Below are 25919 nucleotides of genomic sequence, written 5' to 3'. Positions count from 1 at the left end.
ACTTTAGTTGACTTTAGTGCCGCGCTACGAGCTTGTATAGATCTGCTATTTTTCCTCATCTTTAAAATGTGGCGCAAATATTTGAAAAATGTATCCTTTCAGAGCGAACGTTTTTTTAACTCAAATCTTTGCTTCTGAGAGGTCCCTGCTGGGAAAACATATTTTAAGATGGAGGGGTCGGCGGCCAAATAATAATAATTTTACAATTTCTAGGGGGTCCCTCGACGTGAAATAGTTTGAAAACCACTGACACAGAAACAGAGGTGGTTTTTCAGAAAACTGTCCTGATTTAGGCAACATTTGTATAGAATCTTGTGTCAGTGGGTTTTTCGAGGTATACTTTTTACTTCTACTCCACTACTATCTCGGATGTGAATATCGCACTTTTACACTAAAACTTACAACTTACAGTTACAATACATAATGTATAATTATGTGAGACGTAACAATAAAGAAGACGTGAACGTGGTTTCTGACACACGGCGGGTTTGACGGGGAGGGCGAGATGAAAAACTCCTCAAAGTCAGTGTGGATCCACCTTCAGTGCTGCCGTTTTAGGATGCTATAGGCTGCTTCTCTCATCAAGGGCCTTCCAGACAGCGCTATACTCATTCATTTCCAACACAACAAAGAGGCAGGCGAGCAGGTAGAGGGAGGCGCACGCACACGCACACACACACGCACGCACGCACACACGCACGCACGCACGCACGGTTCTATTGTTGTGTTTATTTGTCCGTTGTATCTGTGACGTGCGGTGAAGAAGCAGCGGGGTGGATTTTCCTTTCGCCGCTGGTTAAAATAAATGGATGTCAGTTAGTATGATGTACACTACTGGCCATAGCTGCACTGTAGGGTATACATACGTGACTGCATGGGATTTATGTCGTCCATGTTGTTGCCTTTTGCAATATTGATATTGTGCGTCTATACCTGGTTACAATATATGGTTCAGCCGCGTGCGTGCGTGCGTGCGTGCGTGCGTGCGACGCGTGCGTGCGTGCGTGCGTGCGTGCGTGCGTGCGTGCGTGCGTGCGTGCGTGCATGCGTGCGTGCGTGCGTGCGTGCGTGCCACATGGCGAGGCGTGGAATGCAGCATGGATGCGGGGCTGAACAGCGCATGCTGCACTGCATGTGTGAAATCCCATTAACAATTATACACACGCGCACACACACACACACACACACACACACACACACACACACACACACACACACACACACACACACACACACACACACACACACACACACACACACGAGAAAGATGCTGGCTTTGATCACACATCTGTCCAGAAGAGACGTATATTTGTGCCAGAAGAGAGGAGGAGAAAGTGTGTGTGCATGTGTGTGTGTGTGTGTGTGTGTGTGTGTGTGTGTGTGTGTGTGTGTGTGTGTGTGTGTGTGTGTGTGTGCGTGCGCGTGTGGCGGGGACAGGAAGCGAGCAGAAAAGATAGAGGAACAGTGAGTGTAAAAGGGAAATTAAGTGACAGCTAGGTGTGAGATAGAGAGAGAGAGGCAGAGAGAGAGAGAGAGAGAGAGGGACAAAAGATGGATAATCGCTCATTTTGTTTGCCAGCAAAACTCATCTATACTGCAACATACGCATGCACACACGGGCACACGCACACACACACACACACACACACACACACACGCCTGCAGCTCAGTGGAAAATAAAACCCTTTTCATCTCCTGTCTGGATAATCTGAGAGAGAGAGAGAGAGAGAGAGAGAGAGGGAGAGAGAGAGAGAGAGAGAGAGAGAGAGAGAGAGAGAGAGAGAGAGAGAGAGAGAGAGAGAGAGAGAGAGAGAGAGAGAGAGAGAGAGAGAGAGAGAGAGGGAGAGGGAGAGGGAGAGGGAGAGGGAGAGGGGGCAGAGTGAATTATTATAGCAGAGCTGCTGTGAAAAGAGAGGATATAGCAGTGAAAGTCATGGGTGTGTTTATTGTCAGTTCTAAATAGGCCATTACTCTCTCTCTCTGTTACTCTTTACTCTGCTGTTATACTCTGTATTACTCTGTAGTTACTCTGTAGTTACTCTGTAGTTACTCTGACTCTGTGGTTACTCTGTGGTTACTCTGTAGTTACTCTGTAGTTAAGGTGGTTGCACACTGGGCGGGTCTTTCGGAAAACCGATGGAGAAACACCCGCTAGAAATCCAAAAAACGTGCTCGGTGCATGGGGACCTTTACTCTGTGTTACTTATAGTCACTCTGCTAGAGCGCCGACGTCCTATGACGTCACTCGCTCATCCCCTGCTTCACGGAAGTCATTTCGTGAAGCAGGAGAATAACATGGGATCATCTTGAAGTCGTCTCATATAGGAATTGTGGTCCAAAGATAATGTTTGTAATAACTATAATAAACCAACCCATTTGTAAATCCGTCAAGATTACAGTACAGTACAGTACAGTACAGTACAGTACAGTACAGTACAGTACAGTACAGTACAGTACCTGGAATCCTGGATCACATACTTGGAAAAAGTACTCAAACGTTTCACTCATTTCTGCAATGTATAGAAATACTAAGTCCGGAATTAAAAATGTTAAAAGTACAACATTATATTGGTATCATTCTACAAATGTATACCTATATACCAAAAGTGTAGAAAGTATAGACTCATTGTGCAGACTGTCCTATTTCACAAGTTTTCAAATGTGCAGAAATCTTTTTGACAATAGCAGATCTAACAAGCCGCGACGCATGGACGAAACTACAGTAAGTGGTTAATATGTGTTTAAAAATAAAACTATGTACATTTAAAAATAAAAATAAACGTTTTCAAATTAGAGTAGTGGAGTAAAAGTACAACGTATGCCTCTGCGTTGTAATGGAGTAGAAGTGGTGTGTGTGTGCGTGTGCGTGTGCGTGTGCGTGTGTGTGTGTGTGTGTGTGTGTGTGTGTGTGTGTGTGTGTGAATGTTTCATAGTAACTCCACAGCTCAATACTCAGTCTACAGGCTGCCAAAGGTATACTATAATTCAAGCACACGCACACACACACACACACACACACACACACACACACACTCACAAACACATTATAGGAAAGATTCAGTGCCATTTTATAGCAGCTGTAAACTTCTGTAAGACATTGTGCACTTTGTGCAGCCATGATGGACTGTTCTGAAAATGTTTCAGTAGCACGCACACACGCAGGCAGGCAGGCAGGCAGGCAGGCAGGCAGGCAGGCAGGCAGGCAGGCAGGCAGGCAGGCAGGCAGGCAGGCAGGCAGGCAGGCAGGCAGGCAGGCAGACAGACAGACAGACAGACAGACAGACAGACAGACAGACAGACAGACAGACAGACAGACAGACATGCTGTCTGTTGCATATATAGTGACAGACTATATGCAAATGAGCTTTCCCAGCGGATTGTCTTTTTTTCATCAGGTTAACTATAAATAAATCAAGTGCGGCAGACATGACGCTGTGAGACGGCTGAGCTGCAGGTGCAAAACACAAACCTCCTAATATATGAAGCGTGTCAAACCAAACCACGGGACAACATGAGCTCTATATACACCACTCAATCCCCAATACCTGTATGTGTAAGGGCCATGTCGCCGTATAAGCGCGGTGAGCTTGTAGATCTGCAGTTTTCTCGGACTCTTGCTTGACACGCTTGTAGTATAGTAACTATAGAACAAAGTATATATACAGGGCATTAAGTGATGAAAATCACTACAGCGTCACACACCCGTACCATCATACTACAGCGTCACACACCCGTACCGTCATACTACAGCGTCACACACCCGTACCGTCATACGACAGCGTCACACACCCGTACCGTCACACTACAGCGTCACACACCCGTACCGTCATACTACAGCGTCACACACCCGTACCGTCATACGACAGCGTCACACACCCGTACCATCACACTACAGCGTCACACACCCGTACCGTCATACGACAGCGTCACACACCCGTACCATCACACTACAGCGTCACACACCCGTACCGTCACACTACAGCGACACACACCCGTACCATCATACTACAGCGTCACACACCCGTACCGTCACACTACAGCGACACACACCCGTACCATCATACTACAGCGTCACACACCCGTACCGTCACACTACAGCGACACACACCCGTACCATCATACTACAGCGCCACACAGATCTGCTATTTGTGCCATGCTGAAAACGCAACCGTCTTGGACGTATTAGAGACCCTCTACTCCAGAAAAACGCGGGGCAAACATCCTTGATTATGTGATGAAATATCTGGGGTTTTTATGTGATTTTATTATGCTGTGAAATTGCGGGAAGTTGTCAAATAATATGCAGAAAGTTGCAAAATATGTGGGAAAAAATGTAAAATACAAAATATACGAAAAGTTGTGAAATACAGTGGTGATAAATAGTATGCGACATTTGGCTGATTATGCAGCGATCGCATGAAAGCCTTTTTCTGGAGGTTCTATAACATCTGAGGTAAAGACGATGTGTAATCTGCTGTGACACTAATGACTGGGGGCAGGCAGGCAACACTGCTCCTAAAACACAACAACAGCCTTCACGAATCATAATTATGAGCGCACACACACACACACACACACACACACACACACACACACACACACACACACACACACACACACACACACACACACACACACACACACACACACACACACACACACACACGCTAAATGATAGTTTGGAACCAAATGGACCCTTATGGGTCTGTAAATTAACTTTGATTTTACAATGCGGTCCCAGAGATAGAAATGCCATTACATGGGGGGTCCGTAGCCTAATCCTGGTCAAACCTATGGGGGCCGTAAAAGTCATCTCTTGGGGGTTCCTTTGCATCATTTAAATACTTGGAGTTATATATAATGGGGGTCTGCGGGCTAATGAGTGTCAATTTGGGGGTCCTTAACATTTTTACATTTTCGGTCGCTGTAACGCACTGTTGTGACGAAAAGAGAGCTGAGCCAGAAGGCAAAGCTCTCTGTCTGTCTCTGTCTTAGTTTGTTCCTATACTCTCATACTTATGGTCATGAAGTGTGGGCTGTATGACCGAAAGAATAAGGTCGCGAATACAAGCGGCTGCAATGAGTTTTCTTCGGCGGGTGGCTGGCATCTCCCTTTATGAGGAGTTCAGTCACACGAGAGAGACTTGGAGTAGACTTCGCTGCTTCTTTGCTTGGAAAGGAGCCAGCTTACAGTATGTGGTTCGGGCGTCTGTTTAGAATGCCTCTCGGGGCATTGATTCATTGAATCATGGATTCATTGAAAATGCTAAAGCGTTTTACACATGGGTGTGTTGCAAGACATTACATTAATTCCTTTAAACAAAATTATATTTTAGTTTGAATATGTCACAGCCGTATATCCGGTCTGTTGAACTGGAGCCGGAACAAGAACTAAGGAATACAACAACAACCTAAAATCTAATTATTTCAATTTGAGTTGATCATTGGCCAGCGATAGACTTTTTTTTTCTTCAGTCACACATGCTTATAGTGGATGCTGATTGATATGCCTGTCGCCGATGGGTTTTTGTTAACCTGACGCTGCCAGATCCAAGAAGCTTGCTACACAAATTTGTTTCACAGCTTATTTGGATCTGGGATCTCGGGAGCAAATTCGGTGACGGGGCTGTTCCTTTTTTTTCAAGATACTTGGTAGATGATTGGATGGAACCGTCTGTCTATCACCGTGTGGGCGTGCAAACACAACCAATCATATTGACGTGTCTATATAGTGTCACATCCGGTTTCGCACATGTCCCGCCCTTAGCTCACGCTGATTGGTTCGAACCACGAGTGGTTCGGCGTTAGCACAACTCCCTGAGAGATCCCAGATGGATGCTGTGTTGGGGAACATGGTTACCCAATACCGCCCCCAGCTGGGAGAGTCAGTTTAGGTTTTTGTGACTTTAACAAGAGATTAAAACATGTAGGTTAATGGTGGAAACTGAAATTGTCTAATTGTAATTCTCTGCAGCTGTTTGGTCTTGTGGCCATAAGGACTCTGTTGTTGTTACCATTCTAAGTGCCATTATTTTATTATACTGTACTTATATATGTACAGTATGTACTGTATGTTATTGTTTTGTTTTTTGTTTGTTTTTCATTTTAAGTAATTGTATTGTATTGTCTGTATTATGTATTGTTTTGTCAAAAAAAAGAAAAATGCAATAAATATATTGTTAAAAAAAAACTAAAAAAACATGTAGGTTATACCGCTGCTCATGCCAAGACGACAGACTGGGGGGAGATGTTGTTTCCAAGCTGTTTCTACTAGTCGGGGCTGCTTTCATCAGCCAGCACACGCACACACGCACGTCGATCATACACGTTCCATTTGTACCAAATACAATTGTGTGTGTGTGTGCGTGCGTGCGTGCGTGTGCGAGCTACAAAGGGAACAATAAGAAAAGCAGTGACATCTCGTCTCTCTGCATTTCATCACCTGCAATCATTCTTACGCTCCGTGAACACAATAAAAGCACAAAAAGAAAGTTGGCATTTTTAGAGATGCCTTGTTTGTGTGGATCCTCCCAGGGAAACCGTCCACGGTGTGCCAGAATTGCCTTCATTACTGTGTCCAACTTTTTGATAACAATCTGATTGTTATCATCAGCAATGAATTGGACCTAATGATGCAGCTCCAAACTACCCTGACTCTCTCTCTCTCTCTCTCTCAGCTACTCTTTCGTTTGAAGTGTGAAACTGTGTGTGTGTGTGTGTGTGTGTGTGTGTGTGCGTGCGTGTGTGTGTGTGTGCGTTTATGTTTGCGAGTGCAGATAAGTGATTTGCTCTGCTACCCCTGAGCAATATAAACCAGGATAAGACACACACACACACACACACACACACACACACACACACACACACACACACACACACACACACACACACACACACACACACACACACACACACACACACACACACACACACACACACACACACACACACACACACACACACACACACACACACACACACACACACACACACACACACACACACACACACACACACACACACACACACACACACACACACACACACACACACACACACACACACACACACACACACACACACACACACACACACACACACACACACACACACACACACACACAGGGCGTGTGTCTATTTATTTGCTCCCCGGAAACATAGTTGATGTGTTTTCAGTCCCCAATGCACTCTCTCTTTGTTCTCTCTTTCTATCCATCTATCGCTGCTTTTTCTGCCTGCTTTCAATACATCTACAGCATCACATGCAGAGATTAAAACAGGGTGCATTTTTGCATCCCAAAATGCAGTTTATAGTTAACCCATTCTGACCGGGAACCCGTTTTGGTGTTAGCATCATGTTATGCTTTAGCTATTGAAAAATAGCAGATCTACAAGCTCATAGCGCGCCACCGAGTGGCGCGCTACGAGCTTGTAGGTCTGCTATTTTTGAAAAATCGAAGAACGACTGACATTTTTTAGAATCTGATCTCAGGTCAGAATGGGTTCATCAGACCAGTGTGTGTCCAGTGGAAACCTCGTGTGAATCTGATCTCAGGTCAGAATGGGTTAAAGGGACGCAATAAAACAACGACCTCCGCATCCACGGCATGCACTATACTGTAGCTACTGTACACTGTTTTTTATTCTAGTTTATTTTTGCTATAGCTTTAGTTAAAATAACCATTTCCTTTTCTGTTTTCCACATGAATATAACCACATTATAATAACCATGTAAAATGAAACTGCAATTTGTAAAAAAAAAAAAGGCAAAATATGCCTCCTATATAACGTGGTTGAAGTGGGACTCATAAAATGTCCCTGGGACTCATCCAAAAGACTCATCCCTGCATGCATCCCAGGACGCATTACATTCAAAACCTATTCACATGCACTGCAGTGCACATGCATAATCATGCTTTGTATGCCTTTCTACTCCACCGCAGTCTGAAAACCCACCTCCATCCCGTAGCACTTGCTCTTGCACTATAGCCCCGATGACCTTACGGGCTCAACTTATGACATTTAGACGATATAGCACTCTATATATAGTGTATATAGTCATAGTTTGATTGCACAGATGTTCTACAGACGGATGAACGTCTCAGCTTACTTATAATTCTTGATGACTATACTTTTTATTATGTTGCTTTGTATGCCTTTCTGACTGTCCATCTATCTCCAGCCAAGTCTCAACCAATCAATCAGTAATGCCGGCTCCTGCATTGCAACGCACGCACGTTTTCTCACAGCACAGAACAAATAATATGGGTGCCTTCTTTGACAACGCCCCAGATTTCAATCAATTTGCTTGTAGTATTGCAAAAGGGCAATTTCTATCAGCTTAGAACCACAGCCAAACTGAAACCGATTTGAACACACACACACACACACACACACACACACACACACACACACACACACACACACACACACACACACACACACACACACACACACACACACACACACACACACACACACACACACACACACACACACACACACACACACACACACACACACACACACACACACACTGCTGCTTCTAGACGTTGGGGGGGGGGAGAGAGAGACAGAGAGATGAGTACGGCTAAAGTGGTCCATCTTATATCGATTCCATCACACGACACAACACAGTATTTGATCACGTGCGTTTTTCTACTGATCCCATAGCCCGGAGACACAGGCGTATAAATTGTCGCCGTGAATCACTACCAGTCAACAACACTATTAGCAAATATAAATGCAATGATAAAGAGATAACGATTTAAGTTTTATAAAGAAGCAAGTCTTGTGGCTGTTTCTTTATTTTCTTACTTGAATCATAATCAAATGATTTATAATGATTATGATTATTATGGTCATGATCCACCATAGAGGAGCCTGGTTGGATTAATTTCCATGGCAAAAAAGTTGAAAACATTGTGCTATATTGATTTGAACACAAGCTAATAAAAAGATGGAACGTAGGATGGGAAGAGAATGACAAGAAGACAGAGAGACACTGACAGAGATAACATTTAGAGGCAGAGAGAGAGAGAGAGAGAGAGGGGGACAGAGATAGAGAGAGTATGTTTGTAAGCTGACAGTAAATCGTTAGACTCTGTGGATTTTACTCTCTGTCTAGACTCTCACACACACACACACACACACACACACACACACACACACACACACACACACACACACACACACACACACACACACACACACACACACACACACACACACACACACACACACACACACACACACACACACACACACACACACACACACACACACACACACACACACACAGCAGGGTTCGCTGCAGTACACACTAACCGCGGTGCATTTGCCGTGTGATTGGCCAGCTCTGTTCTGCAGGCATGGGATGCGAACTGCTGTGTAGCCATGGCAACAGGTCAACACCCTGAATCCCTGTATCAGACCTGAACGCTTAGCATTTATTTATCTCTCTCTCTCTCTCTCTCTCTCTCTCTCTCTCTCTCTCTCTCTCTCATATAACACAGTGTACATATTAATCCCATAGTTAGGATTCTTATAAATTACCTGAAACATCACACAAAATATACACCAATATCCATATTGTAAACAAATCAATTCTACCAAAAATATCTCGGTACAAAATATGTATCAAGCAAAAACTAGAATTAAAGTCACAAGACTGATCATTAATTCAGTTACTGAATTAGATGCACGCACTGCATACTGAGGTTACAAACAAAAACTGAACTGAAAGTACTGTACTGGGCAGCAGGTGAAACTAATAATGCCAATTGGCACTGATTAGGTGGCCATGTACCATTTAGAAAGGGGAGAAACTTTGGCTACACTTTGTGTGGTGTTGGAGGCGAGTGGCTGCAATAATGCCACAACAAGGAGTTTCCAGTTAATCGAATTCCTACACGGGTTGTGTTTATAACCACGCCCCCGGGCAAGTTAAGTTAGGGTTAGGTTTAGGTATAGTTTTCTTGAGGTTAAGGGTTAGGTTTAGGTATAGTTTTCTTGATGTTAAGGTTAGGGTTATAGGTTTAGGCTGTTACCGACTGGCCAATCACAGCACGTCGACTGCACAACCCGTGTAGGCCGCTTTGGTATATGTCACGTCTCTACCTCGTTTTGTGTGCAGTGGGTGCATATAGTCTGTCCCCCCCCCCCCAGTGTGTGTCTAGAGTCTAGACACACACTGGGGGGGGGGACACAGACTATATGCATCTAGACTCTAGACCTATCATTATCTCTCGTTTACTCTTGCATTTCCCTGGTCCCCTCTTATATTCTCTTCTCCTCCTCCACTATCCATTCTTTCTCTCACCCCCCCCCCCCCCCCCCTTCTCCCCTCCTAAATAAGATAAATAAGAAATAAAGGAAAGCATTATAGTAATATACTCAGGAGTCCAAGGCAGCAGCAACAGCAGTGAGTATAGAACACAGAGATAAGAGGAGAAAGAGAAACCTTGAAGTCGTGTGTCTGATCTTGTGTCATCCACACAGTCAAATGTCTGAGTGAGTATATATAGGTAACGGTTAACATAACAGTTTTCTGAAAATCGTATGTTGCTATGTGGGCTATCAGTGCTGCTGAAACGTATACTGTATATTCATAGGAGGCCTTAACTATTTGTTTCACCATAGTTTCAATTGAAACAGGCCTCGATCACCCTCAAGGGGGACTGAACGTCAGTCCCTCTTGGGCCCTCTCTATCTCGCCTTGCTCTCTCCCACAATGTTAAGTTACACCTATTTTATGTTAATAACCTATGGGTAAAATGCGCAGCATTGGGAGGTAAAGGGGAGACACTTTAATTGTGAAGGGACGACAGGATGAGGAGAGGTTGTTGTTGTTGCTATAGTTGTCGAGGGTAATGGCTGCGTGTGATATTGAACAGTCAAACTATTTGTATCAATACGGCTGTATCAACAAAATAATTATGTCATAGGTATATATGGGGGCCTCATATTTGGTCTTCGGGCCTCCAGATTCCTAAGGCCTATAAGGTGTATATTGTCCCATGCAGGGACCCCCAGAAGCAAAACATTTAGTTAAAAATGTGCAGTATATTGTTTATCTGCTATTTTTGAATAGCCACGGTAAAAATATGGTTACAGTGGTTAAAAATGTTAACCACTGTAACCATATTTTTACCTTGGCTATTTTACCGTTAAAAAAAAACATTTAAAAAATGATTAATAGCTACTTTTCCTGGGGGTCCCCCACTTTGGCATGCCATGATCACACTGAACCACCTGGAGAAATGGTGAACATCACACAGGTGGAGGCTGCTCTCTCTCTCTCTGACTGATCTGCTGCCCTAAGCACTTTCAAACTACTGGAGGGTGACAGAAACTGCAAACCCATCTCATAAAATACATGAAAAGCACAAACTATTGGGCTACGGGAGCCCCCCTGAGGGGGCTTGCATGAAGGCAAGGCTATTAGCCAAACTAAACGTGTGTAACTTTGGGTGGCGGAAATTGTAGCAAGAGGAGATAAAAGACAGGGGAAGGATGAGGAAGAAGTTGAAATCATATCGTCTCTAATCCAGCAGTTCCCAAAACTTCTTTTAGCTGAAAGAATTGATTTGATTTCTCGGCTATAGCGCCCGTCAAACAATCATTGAGTTTGTTTTTAATTCATGAAGAGCAGCAAACATCCGTCACATTCCCGAATCCCTAAGGAACTAACATTATGTATACGTAATTATATCTGTGGTTAGATTGGCATATTCACCATAATACAAATTAGGGCCGATCCGATTTTTTTCCCGATATACCGATACAGTATCGGGACATCTCTAGTAATTACGTACTATACTGTATACTGTCGTGCAAATACAAAGTAAAAATTAAATACAATTGTTACACCCCTACTGAGTGCATATAGGCAGCCATCAGCGTGTTTATTGTGCATCACCCAGCCAGGACCAGAACTCACTGGCTTTCAGACACCGAGGGCCAACGTCTTGAGCCACCCTGCCCAGTGAGAACCCCGACCACAGAGCTGGTGGAGCCAACCTGCCCAGTGAGAACCCTGACCACAGAGCTGGCTGGTGGAGCCACCCTGCCCAGTGAGAACCCCGACCACAGAGCTGGTTGGTTGAGCCACCCTGCCCAGTGAGAACCCCGACCACAGAGCTGGTTGGTTGAGCCACCCTGCCCAGTGAGAACCCGGACCACAGAGCTGGTTGGTTGAGCCACCCCGCCCAGTGAGAACCCTGAGTCTGACCACAGATGGCTTCACTCTATATGCCTCGTATATAGGCAATCCCCAGGCAGGTTTCAAACGGGTGTCAGCCATTCTATTCGACGAGACAATATTCTGGGAATGTGTGTATACTTCATCTCTAGACGAACATGGATGTTCCATTGATTGCGCTCTGTGAGTGAGAAAACGTGAGGTTTAAAGATGCTATATTTCCATTGACTGCAGTTGACACGAGGATATTTAAAAAATAATTAACAGCGCCAAGTGCCAGGCCCTTAAAGACGAGCTAAACTCACCTTTGTCCAGGTTGCCATATACTGTAGCCGTAAAGGCGAGTTTGGTTAATCCACGTTAATAGACGATTGATTAGCATCAAAGTTAGCATGTTGTAGCATTTTTAGCTATCTCCAGGATCCACAATCCCCGTGTGCACGCACACAAGCCGTCTTTATGTGCATTATGGCTCATAATCTGCTCAAAATGCGATATTCGGTGCTTGATTAGAGCTTAGTTATGATTTTAAAAAGTGACCGCGCTTAATACACATGGCACCCAGATCACTGCTGTGAGCTGGCCGACTTTCAGTTCCGGTTCAAACTGGTGTAAACATCCGGTAGCTTTTGGGAGATCGTTATACAAAAACGTCTGGCGCCGCCAGCACCGACCCCATCTGGTGGCCAGCCGGCAGAATAGCACTTGAGGTGTTCTAAAAAAAAACATCTAGCCGTATCATTCATTGTGCAGGAACTCTAACACCATCACACTCTGTCTCTCCATGTGTCTATTTCACAGCTTTAATCTGAATGCAGTGACGCACAAACGCAAGCACACATGTGCGAGGCGAGTAAGAGCAGGCTTTATCTGTGTGTATTGTGTCTGTGTAAATGTTCTCTCTCTCTGTGTGTGTGTGTGTGTGTGTGTGTGTGTGTGTGTGTGTGTGTGTGTGTTTATGTGTTGAAAAAGAGAGAGTATAGGGCTAAGCTCCCAGACAGATGAAAAGGAAACCAAAGACAGAAAACAAACACAGGAGGAAGGAGAGGAGAGGAGAGGAGAGGAGAGGAGAGGAGGCAGTGCGTGCATGCGTGTACACGTGCGTGCACAGTGCACACATGTGTGTGCGTGTCAGCCAGGTACATTCTTTGTAAAGCATAAACTGCTCATTATCATGCAGACTGTTGGTTGGTGTACTGCTCTGTTGCCCACGGACATGCACGCACGCACACACACACACACACACACACACACACACACACACACACACACACACACACACACACACACACACACACACACACACACACACACACACACACACACACACACACACACACACACACACACACACACACACACACACACACACACACACACAGCAGGCATGTGTGCACAGCACCCAGTTGTATACCTGTGAACACAGTCAAACACACACATGCATGCACTCACAGCTTCTGGCTAACAGAATTTGGATAGCAGAGAGAGAGAGAGAGAGAGACAGAGAGATACTAAGTGAATGCAAAAACATTGAATTACTGCTGTCAACTTTCAAAAGTATAAAGCTAACGTCTCCTATATGGATGTATAACTATCTCCGACAGAAAATGCACAATCTTTTTATAGTTTCACAAGATAGTATTGGCCATCTTGGAAAATGGAGGAATTTTGCGTGGCCCGAGGTTGATTATCGATTATGGTCATATAAAGGTCATCTGTACCAAATTTCATGCTTGTATCACCAACTGAACTATCACCTCTATTTCCCGCCTAGCTATTACCCAAAGTGTTAATGTAACACAGCTCTGTTTACACCTTTATTTAATTCCTATTTATATATCCAATATTTATTTGTAAATACATGGTTTTATTTTGATTGTCTTGTTCCACTTCTGCTTTGGCAATGTAAACGTACGTTTTCTCATGACAATAAAGCTCCTTTGAATTGAATTGAATTTGAATTTAAATTGAATTTAATTTAATTGAGAGAGAGAGAGAGAGAGAGAGAGAGAGAGAGAGAGAGAGAGAGAGAGAGAGAGAGAGAGAGAGAGAGGTTTTTGATGAAAAAATGTTCTGTCAACTAAAACCACACCGTACTTTTCACCTACAGTAAAGCAGACCCTTAAATTCTCTCTCTCTCTCTCTCTCTCTCTCTCTCTCTCTCTCTCTTTCTATAGCCCGAAGACGTGAGATTGACATTTCTCTTCATTTGGACCAAATGTTCCCGGCTGAATCATGTACTCTATTCTACCGCACAGAGCTGACCCCAGGCCAGCATATTAACCTGTCGGGGGGGAAAGCTTCCATTTTGCTGCAAAGGGAAGAAATTCTGAGCATTGGCATTAGCATCATCCTCTGTCATGCTCAAAATACTGTATTATATTACAAGCGACTGAATGCAGAGAAGGTTGCGTTCCCTTGTAGTGCAAAATATGCGCACGCGCGCACGCACGCACGCACAAATCGCAGGCAGGCTACTGAGGCAGTATACGACTGCAGGAATCTAAAGACTTTATTCACGCACGTTCTGTATACCGTCCTTGATAATTCCACTAACTGCAGTACATTATATGTATGGGCTGCCATTTTTGTTTCCAATATGTTAACATTGTCAAAATCAAGGGCGCAGCTCCATTTGCCCTCTGATCGTTTGTGCATTCGAACGCACCCTATAGATTTCCGACAAGTCCCGGAAAAGACGCGCTGTGATTGGCCCAGTATAGTCACTTTGAGTGGCAGCATGCCGTGCCCCCGCCATAGATAGATAGCGGCCTCCATAAGATTACACGTCGCTCCCAAAGAAGTGCAGCGGCGAACGAGGATTCTATGTCTGTGTTGCAACACTCTCATCCAGACAGAGTGTGGAATCAGAACAAGCAGAGTAAGCATGAATAAACCCTAGTCGACAACAACACAGCGAGGTAACTAGCCGCACAACGTTCATGTCGGGCACAAACCTCTTAATCTACATAATCCAACTTTTTGTGTACTTTTTTCGTAAATTAACGCCCTATACTTGTCTTGATCATAACTATACAGCATCACACAGAATCGTGAAAAGAAGGCGATGTGCAAGCTCTGAACTTTTGTTTTTGTTTTGAGCTTGTAGATCTTCTACTTTTGCTTTAGTTTGGACACGTGGTTTCCACTCGACAGAGACCATAAGTAGAGTGCAAAGAGAACAATGTATAGTCACTGACTGCAAGACTACTATAGGATAGTCTATACAAGCCATATAAACATAATTATGTCTGAACAACATGCTATATTTAAATAACATTTATAACATTATGAGATAAAGAAACACATCGACATGGAAAAAAGACCAATAAAGGCAAAGTATTACTGTTCAGTATACCTCACCCCCTTTAGAGTGTATACAAATTGCAGGTCCATTTGGTTCCACACATAGGCCCTCATTTATCAATCGAGTGTAAAATCTGCCACAGATTCGAGTGCAGGTTTCGTAGTACACCCACGTCGCCACGGCATTTATAAAGTGATCGCAAACAGCTGATCCTTCCTTAATTTCGTTCTCACGTTAATAAATGTGACGGCTGAAATCTATCTGGCACGCCCTATGAAATCAAGCCTCGCCCTCGTTTTTGCGACTGAACACATGAATTACGACCTGTGGGAACCATGGAAACAAGTTTTTACTATGGAAAAAAGGTTTCTCCCGTGCCTTGCCCGCCTCACGCACCTCTCTCTCACACACACACACACACACACACACACACACACACACACACACACACACACACACACACGCAGAAGCACACGCAACTTGCAAGCCCACTGGTGTCTTGTTAAATAAAGAACGAACACCTGCATGAATTAAATAAAGTTGTAGGCCTACCCTGTCTGTTTTCCTCTCACCTCGCTTGCTTTGCTGTCATGTCCACGCATGCACGCATATACATGACACATCGACATCGCATCGCCATGAATGGAATTAGTTTTTGTAGGCTGGCCTATATTAATTTTACCCATTCGTGCGCAGTGCACGGCGAAGGCGTGATACTGCGCACTGCTGTGATATTAAAGTCCTGTGGGTGACATGCCTGCATGAGAGATAGGCTATCATGTCGTCAAGGCAGCTCACAATCAACGTTTATGTAGTGATTTGATCATTGATGAACGAATCATAAACATATGGATGAAGGCTTGCCGCTTGCGCTGGTATGTGTTGGCGACGCACGCCGCGGTCCCGTCCTCCCGAGCCCCGAAAATGATCTCGCTTTTATCTGAACTGTCAAAACTGTCTAAGCACTTATAAATGGTGAATGATTAAGCCCCTTATGCCTATAGCCTGCTAGTACTTACTACAAATAGGCAGCAAGCTGTATTGTATGCTTGTCATTGTCACTTGGAAATAAAGGCGTGCAGTCCATTCATGCCTTTAAAAAAATAATAATATCATAATCGCATATGCCGCATCACCGCGCGTCCGCATGCGCTCCAAAATCATCTCACAAGTGCGCTCGCATAACAAGTGTTTGATTAAGCACAAACTAATACATTGTAAACATGTTATATTGTTTTTAATTGCGCGATTTTAATTACTTGTAAAGTTGGAAATCTCTCTTTTGTTTTTTACATACACATACCGTTTTATATTAACATTTTAGGAGTGAAAACATATGTTTAGATGCCTGTGACAGTGTCAGCAGTTCAGACAAGGCTGCTCCGCTTGTGTAAGACAGAAAAAAATGCGTACGACAGGTGAGGAGCAAACGTGGATTTTCAACGTTGTCACGTTCAATTTCAAGCGTTGGCGGAAATGGTAAATGTCAAAAATGTCGGCAATTTCGGCGTGCACCCATATTTTGGCGTACGCACGGTTGATAAATGAGGGCCTTACACTCGCAGAATTATGTCATACTTTGAATCAATGGAGGTCGGATTGGGCTGCAACTCTGGCCAACATACAGACATGACTCAAGTCCACAATGGAAACAAGCGAAGGCTTTTCTTTGTGTCTTAGTCTATTTGGCTTTGGCGTTTTCTTTTTTTTTTTAATGTAATTTTCTTAAACTGCCAATAAAGTATTCCAAGTATTCTATCTATCTATCTATCTATCTAGTAGTCGCAGAGTATACATGAATAGTAAGTACTCTTGCAGCAGCTTTGAGGAGGGAAATATCTTGCCCTCTTTGTGTCGCACGTGTTCAATTGTATTTATATGAAAAGGCTGATTTGCGAGCCTTGTGACAAGTCCATCATTTGGTATTTGTACTGTATGTACAGTATCTCTACGACAGTGAATCATCAACTTAAATATTGCGATGGTGAACAGCACTGGGTGTGACCTCTTCCTTGCTGCTCATTACCTGCCTGCTTGTTCTCATGCTGCTACGGCTGCTGCTGCTCCTTAACCCATTTTGGCCTGAAGTCGAAATTTAAAAATAGTTGTATTTTTTTCTGATAAACCTCATGTTTCTATATCAGTGGTCCTCAATATTTCATGCCAAGGACCCCTAGAAGTATATGTATTTGGCCTCCGACTTCCATCTGAAAATATGTTGTTCCATGAGGGACCTCCCCCAGAAGCAAAGATGCGAGTTAAAAAAACTTTCGCTCTGAAAGAATATATATATTCAAAGATTTGTGCCACATTTTCACGATTTTTCAAAAATAGCAGACCTACAAGCTCGTAGCGCGCCACTCGGTGGCGCGCTATGAGCTTGTAGATCTGCTATTTTTCAATAGCTTAAAACACCAAAAGGGGTTCCCGGCCAAAATGGGTTAAAGGACCACTGCTCACCCTCCGCCACCTCAGATACCATCTGTTGTTTTCCCCAACAAGCGCCGCATGCAGCCAGCCAGCGAGGAGGGGATCATGTTTTTGCCCCTGTCTGATAGTCCGTATAGTGTACAAGGATATAAGCTCGCAAACCGCTGTACCAACCAATCAACATCTATTTTTTTGTTTTGTTATATATAATAAAATGTTTAACTTATAATTTTGTTATAATAATAATGGTAAAGTGAAAGTGAAGCGGAGTCAGATCATGGCTGAAGAGAAACCATGTCCAAATATGTGTTAAGATGCTTTACAGATGCCACAGAGTGGACACCTGGCCTGGTGGTGATACAGTAAACTAAACTGATTTAATTCATTCATGAATGAATGAATATTCATTCAATTACAGTGTACACACCGAGCAAAAGAAACAGCAAAACCTCAAAATCAGTCAGCACTACAGCTTCAAACATTTAGTGTTGAATAAACACAGAAGCACCCACCCGGGACAAAATGGTCTGAGAAAGGGCTAGAGCTAGTTACTGTTTCCGCACAGAGGCAAAAACTAAGATTCGTTTCCCCTTTTTTCACCGAATGGGTTCCCAGATTGGCTTTTATATGCGCTTTAATGAATACAAAATGAGTCTCCTGTCTGGTGGAGTTCATAATATATAGGTTTACTGTATGCGTACAGAGAGCAATGAACCGCAGATCCATTCATCACGAAACCCCCCCAAAAAAATGTATTGCTCATTTTATATTCATTCAAATATGTGAGACGCCCTGAGTGAACATACTTATATCCATTTATCTTTTTGAGCAGTGCTAACCGGTCCAACGTGTGGCTTTGTGTGACGTCATGTTTGTGTGTACAGGTATACAGTATAATATATTCCCCCTCCTGTGACGTCATGTTAGTGTGCATGTATAATATATTCCCCCTCATGTACTTGATAGTGGGTGCAGCAGGTAAAATCATCCAAGGCACCGCTCACTTCACACGAATGTGGATGTATTTACTATTTGAGGGGCGCTAGCCGCTCCTATATACAGCTTTTGTCCCCACGTGTCTCAATATTTGCCATTGACAATGAAAGGTTGAAATTAGGTCATATATTATGTCCGCTAAATCTTGTCCCCACACACGCCTCATATGTGCCATTGACAATGAAAGAAGAAAGTAGGTCAAAATGTGAGATGATGTATAATGATAAGAGCGCCCCTCACTTCACATTTCTTTATATTTAATTTTCCCCGAAGATAATTGAACGGTTCCTTTTTAACAGATTTAAAGCGTGCGCTTTCACGGTGAACGCAGGAAATCACGGGGGCGACACTGAGGGATTTACATACATGAATAAAGGAGGAGGACGCGGAAGAAGGAAAAAAAACTCGTCCATCAATTGACCCTCGTAAAGCATACGAGACAGCACTCAAAACACAATCTTCGTAAAAACATATTTTTTCACCCAGTGTCAATTGTCCAATGTAATCCTGGTCGCTACACTCCCCCTGCCAACGTGAGGAGAGCAACGGACTGACCTCATGCTTCCTTCAATGCATGAGGAGTCTAAGCCGCTTCCTATCACCTGACAGGGGGGAGCTTCCCCGGTTGGACATAGCATGTGGAAGGAAGAACGCGTTATTTCCGACCAGTTCAGGCTGGCCAGGGGGAGGTAGTTTAGAGACCAGGATTACTGCATGTTTTTTTGTGTACCCTATATACCCTAGGGCAGTGGTTTCTCAACCAGTGGTCCGGGGACCACCAGTGGTCCTTGAGGGGGCTCCAGCCAGGTGGTCTCCCTGCAGCTAAATGGAGAGTTGGTAATGGTATAACCAAATGGACTCTTATAAGTTATTTTATCTCTTGAGAGCAAATAACATTGAATCAAATGGACCCTTATGGGTCCATTTGGTTTAATGTTTTGCTCTCAAGAGTTTTTATTAAACATCTGCATTACTTAATTTACAAGAACAACTTTTAATCTACAATTAGAGAATGTAGAATTGTTGCTATTTTGATAAACGTTTGCCTGTTACCTCTCCTATGGTAAACACAAAATATGGACACAATTGTATCCAACGATAACAAAATATTCTTTCGTTTTTGGTCTGAGAGGCTAAATGTCATCAAATGGTGGTCCGTGGTTCAAATGCCGAATAAATAATGGTTGAAAACCACTGCCCTAGCACTCGCACTGACTGAGACGTCATTTTGACCTATTTATTTTATTTTATTTTGAAGTTGATTCTTTGCCCGTGAAGCTTTCAGAAGGTTCCCCTTCCATGACCATCGTCATTCCATCATCTCAGATTGTTTTACTAGCATAGGCTAGTTATTATACCATATTTTTCTTCAGTCATGCGAATGCTAGGGACACGGGGAGAACATGCAAACTCCACAGTGTCCACACATATACAAGACATAGACAGTAGGGTGTACTTTGTCACTGTCTGTGTGGTGACATGCCGCACACCCCACTGTCAGAGTGGGCTGTATTTTGCGTGTCTTAAGTAACAGGTCTTATTACCTAACTTGAGTAAACTAAAGACTGGACCTGGAGGCGTGACCAATGCCATTTGGCTATTCTGAGTGGCCAAAGAGCATTGATCACGCCTCCAGGTCTTTAGTTTACTCAAGTTAGGTAATAAGACCTGGTACTTAAGACACGCAAAACACAGCAGCCTAGGATCTGTGTCATATGTGTGGTGGCATACAGTCAGTGCACCCCACTGTCTGTGTGTCATGGTAAACTACTAGTGTCACTACCGTGTCTCCCACAGGGTATAGGATTAGGGGTAGATCAGGGGCGGGCAACTGTGACCATGGCGAGGGCCACTATATTTCAACACTCACTCCCTGTCACTACACTCACTGTCGCGCTACGACACATTTTTTTATTGGAATCCTGAAAATTAACATTTCCATGTCATTTCAAATGCCTTTAATTATACTTGTGTTGAAGCAATGAGCTATTCATTTAGACTGGAGTAATTAAAGCGGGTCATGTTTGCATGTTGTGGAATTGCAAACAGCTGAAACCAATATTATATCAGTGTTCTGACATTAACCCGTAGCCAGTCCAGTCGTTCTCAACCTGGGGTTGTCCACACATGATTTTGGGGGGGGGTGCCCCAGCTGACAGTAAAGGTGACAATTTAAAATGTCTATACTGTGTAGCTAAACAAGAAAAAGAAAGGAGAGAGAAAGAAATGAAATGAAAAAAGACCATGAATGAATTACTGTATCAAAAGTAAGCAACAAACTATATACCATAAAAAACTGGTCAAGCATAGGTCAAATTGTCAAATAATATACGAAAGAGGCACAAATCGGCCTCCGGTCAAAATGGGATAATAACTATTGCAGATCTACAAGCTCACAGGGTGTTTTATTTGTCTGTCTGTCTGTCTGTCTGTCTGTATATTATTTTATTTACAAATGGAGCCCTGTGTGTGCCGCATGTCTCTGGGCAGATATAAGTGTTCCTGGTGTACGATGGCCGTGGCAAATGAGGCAATAAAGACACTGACCTTCTTCCCTGGAAGGAGTTGTCCTTGTAATATAGCATCATTACACCGGAGCAATACGTGTTTGTTCTTAAAGGAATAGCTCACCCAAATAATGTGTTATACCTTCTATCAATTGCACACCCCATGAAGCCTTGAATTCATGGAGATTTTTTGTTTGTTTTTTGTCACATTCCTGAGCCAATAATTTGATGATCGGCGGAGTCTCCGGCTCAGGAATTAACCCAAGGATTCATTGGGTGCGTGCGTGTATACGTATACCGTCCAAGACTCCAAGTCCAACCAAACAACTTCAAACTCGGGGTTGTGTATACAGTAGCATGTAGCAATGTGTGGTGGGAATTAAATCGTACCAAATGGTTTCAGCAACATATATAGGCCTAACAGTGGTTTAGAACAGTAGGTTCTCAAAAATAGCAGGTATTCAATCTCACAGTGTATGTTTGAAGTATATTTCTTTACATAATTGTCTCCACCAGGCCAAAGGCATGGGGAGAGAGTATGTTTTGCACTCCGTCCGTCCGTCCGTCCATCCTGTGTGTGTGTGTGTGTGTGTGTGTGTGTGTGTGTGTGTGTGTGTGTGTGTGTGTGTGTGTGTGTGTGTGTGTGTGTGCACGTCAGTCTGTCCGTCCGTCCGTCCGTCTGATACCATCTAATCTCCGGCGCTGTTAACCCGGCCAATGCCAAATATTGCACACACACTCCCTGGATGCCAACGATGAACCTCTGCCCCAAACTTTCCAGAACGGCCTGTTACAGCGCCACCATGAGGCCGACTTTTGACTTTCTGTCCAAAACTCCCTCAAATCGTTACACACTATCTCTACATTGGCCCATTATAGCGCCTCCAGGAGGCCACAACCTGGCCTGCCCTGGTGGAGACCCATCTGCCCCGAGGGGGCACTTTATCTATAGTTTAGAGTTTTGGGGGTTTTTTTGGAAACCATGCAAGGTGGTACCAACCTGCTCATCGGGAGCAATTGTGGATTCAGCGTCTCGCTTAAGGTCGTGGACACTTCGACACTAGCCCGGGATCGAACAAGCGGCCGGCCAGTGGCCACCCTACCCCTGATCCACTGCCCCACATAGTGTTTAATTAGAGAGGTGTCCTCAGACTCTGGTGGATGCAGTGAAAGTTTTTGTTGTGTGTGTGTGTGTGTGCGTGTGCGTGCGTGCGTGCTGGACACACTAGAAATAAATCAATAAGTGTGTGCTTAAGACAGTCTGGCTAGAATGTTAAATAAGGCTGTATTGAACTCAGACCATCGAATCTGCCATTCTGTCTAACACCGTTTGATAGATAATAGATTGCCACTATAACAATTACTTTCATGATCCACTAATGGGGCCGGTGATCCCACCTGCGCTTCGTTAAAAAAATGATAATCACATCCATTGCCAGTGAATTTAGCTATCGATGTTAATCGATTTGAATCGATTAGATGTTGCAACGGTGAACACTAGAACAACGGACATGTTTCGTGACGGGAGCATTGGAGGACACTCTATACCTCTGCAACACAACCACGTGAACTTTAGCATCCATATTCTGGAGTTCACAAGCTATAGTGCACTCACGGTAGTTGTAGTCTACTAAGTGAAGTTAGTCATAGTATCATTTAGTATCCCAAATGCTATCTAATTAGCCCTGTATAATATACACCAAGATGTAGTTTAGTTAGTCGTGCTGTAGTATTGTGGTTAGATAGCTTACACCTGAATTGACAGGATTGGGGAAAGCCGAGGGTATAACCTGTCTCGCGTGCAGGGCAACATCGATGAGTACTAGGATGTTCACATGCAGGGTAGACCAAGCTGCCCATGCAAGCGCCGCCTTCGGCAGACTCTGTGCCTCCTCTGTGTGGGAGCGTAGTAGAGGGCTCTGCCTAATACAGCCAAACTGAAACGTGGACCGTGCTGCTGTTCGTCCTCCCCTCCCGGCTGTGTGCCTGTGAGACACGGACCGTGCAAAAGCATGCTCAAAGCCTTCCATAATATGAGATGCCTCAGGAGGCTGCTGAACATCAAATGGCAGGACAAGGTCCCATGACTCTGAGGTCCTCCACACACAGGGGCTGACATGGAGAGCATCTATATGCCATGCTCAAAGCGCTCCCAGCTGAGAAGTCATGCCGCACAACCAGAGATGACCAAACGTCTACCAAAAAGGATGCTTTATACGGCGAACTAGTTGCCAAACTGATATGCGACAGCTCCGCAGGCCTATAGAGCCAGTTCCTCCCTCCCTCTCACCCAGCCAGCCAGTCCGCCCCCAACCATCACCTCGGTGTCACTGCACACACCGCTCATTACCATGCAAGGATCGGCCTCATCTTCGCACCACACAAGACATCGTAAAATCACTTGGTGATCTTCGCGGATGAAGGACGAACATAGTTGCTTGTAATGATTCTTTCTTAATATTGACTTAATCTGTTGGACTATATATAATATAGCCTACTGTATAGGCTATATTAAACGTCAATATAAAATACACATCAACTGAAGTCCCTGTATGGCATATATCACTTAAAATGGGGGTCCACGGGCTATAGTATCTGTCAACAGAATAGCCAATACTGATAAAAAACAATCGCACTCGTGTGAACTGTGAAGTGAGGCGGGCTCGTATCATCACACATCCGTGCTCAGACAAAATAAAACCATCGCGTATACACACAGACGCACAAAGTCAGGCATAGGAGGGTCTAGCGCCCCTCAAAAAGATTGGTCAGACTCCGCCACCATATACCGTACATTGTTGTACATGTAGTATACTGTATAAGCGGTGAACAAGGCCAACAGAGTGTTCTGAGGTTGGCTTCCCACAGAATACACATTATCTGTCCTATGTAATTATTCCTGGCCGCCAGCAGCCCACTGCACAGCGGGAAATCGTTCTTTTCAAGGAGCACAATTTTATTTCACATCTCGGCGACGTAGCTATAGGAGACTGTCATCCGTTACATGCAGGTGAGGTGGTCAGGGTCCCTGCTGCTCTCGAGCTGTCACACACACACACACACACACACACACACACACACACCAGAACAAGCACAGTGCACACGCCACACGCACACGCGGCTCTGGCTGCTATATACGCCCACTTGTCACAGCCAAAGAATGTGGGCCCAAGAGGGAAGGTGGAGGCAGAGAGAGGTTGGAAGGACTAGGAGAAAGAGAGTCAGAGAGAGAGACACACACACACACACACACACAGGAGAGAGCGAGGAAGAGATGGACATGGTATATGGGGGGGAGAGAGAGGGGTTGCAACAAGAGAGTGGAAGAGAGATTAGGAGAGAGAGAGAGAGAGAGAGAGAGAGAGAGAGAATCCTCGTGACAATCTGTGATCTGTTCTAGAGGAGCGCTGACCGTTCAAGCATTCTCAGTCACCCCAACATCTGGAGGGTGTGAACCACCTCTCGCTCTCTCATCGCAGAGAGAGAGAGAGAGAGAGACAGAGAGAGAGAGAGAGATAGAGAGGAATGTCAGGCAGGCAGCGACCCCACAGCGGCCACTTGAACGCACGGAGCAAAGCCAGCCGCGTCACTGACACTATCTGCCTCTGTTATCATAAGCAGAGCACTGACCAGTCACCAGTGTGACCACACAGATACAGTTACAGACAGACAGACGGACAGACAGACAGACGGACAGACCCCCAACAACACACAGCGACACACCACCACACCATGCAAGGGAATGTCTTTAAAAATGTATAAACAATTCCGTTTCTCCAAGCCAAGGCAATTAGCCTGCCTGTTGTGTCATGTGTAAACGACAAAAACCCCGAATAATGTCAGTGTGAAATGCATTCATAAACCAACGTGTCTGTCATCATAGCAGCAACATGAAGATGATGACAAATTATGTATCTTCCATTCCACACTGTCACGGATTATTAGCCTACATGGTAGCCTACGCAACACATGACATTACGAGAGAGAGAGAGAGAGAGAGAGAGAGAGAGAGAGAGAGAGAGAGAGAGAGAGAGAGAGAGTAGTTGAATTACCTAGTCAACGAACAGCTGATGTGAGAAGGATCCCCGCTGCAGAGTGAATGCGTTGGTGGTGGTGGCGACGACTGGCAACTTTGTCTCCTTTTTTTGTGTGTCTGACGCGCAAAAATCCACCCGTGGGTTCCCCCGACCCTAGAGTAGGTCTCTCTCTCTCTCTCTCTCTCTTTCTCTCTCTTCTCTCTGCGTTATTCTTCCTTTTCCACGTTGTGTGTGTGTGCACGCAAAAACCCAGCAGGCTGGAGAAAGCAGCAGACAGCGCACGTGTGTGTGCGTTTTGTCAGTCGCGTTTAGTGTGTGTGTGTGTGTGTGTGTGTGTGTGGTGTGACACCGCGCCAGTCAGTCAGCCAGTCCCCGCCCCGTGGTGAGGCGCGCGGTCCAATAGGCGTCGCGGTGACGCCGTCGATACAGGCCTGGAAGCG

General features: G+C 44.5%; 1 protein-coding gene across 1 annotated transcript in view; it reads right to left on the bottom strand.

Annotated features, from left to right (window-relative positions):
• Positions 1-25689, bottom strand: part of jupb (junction plakoglobin b) — a 100736-nt gene extending 75047 nt beyond the window's left edge. Inside the window, exon 1 of the mRNA XM_080775184.1 lies at positions 25495-25689. The gene's annotated coding sequence lies outside the window, so the exon portion shown is untranslated. The remainder of the gene's footprint in view (positions 1-25494) is intronic.
• Between the last annotated feature and the right edge of the window lie 230 nt (positions 25690-25919).

The sequence above is a fragment of the Protomyctophum bolini genome (genome assembly GCF_963924005.1).
Source record: "Protomyctophum bolini genome assembly, chromosome: 11".
Taxonomy (NCBI): Eukaryota; Metazoa; Chordata; class Actinopteri; order Myctophiformes; family Myctophidae; genus Protomyctophum; species Protomyctophum bolini.
This window is presented reverse-complemented; position numbering and strand designations above follow the sequence as displayed.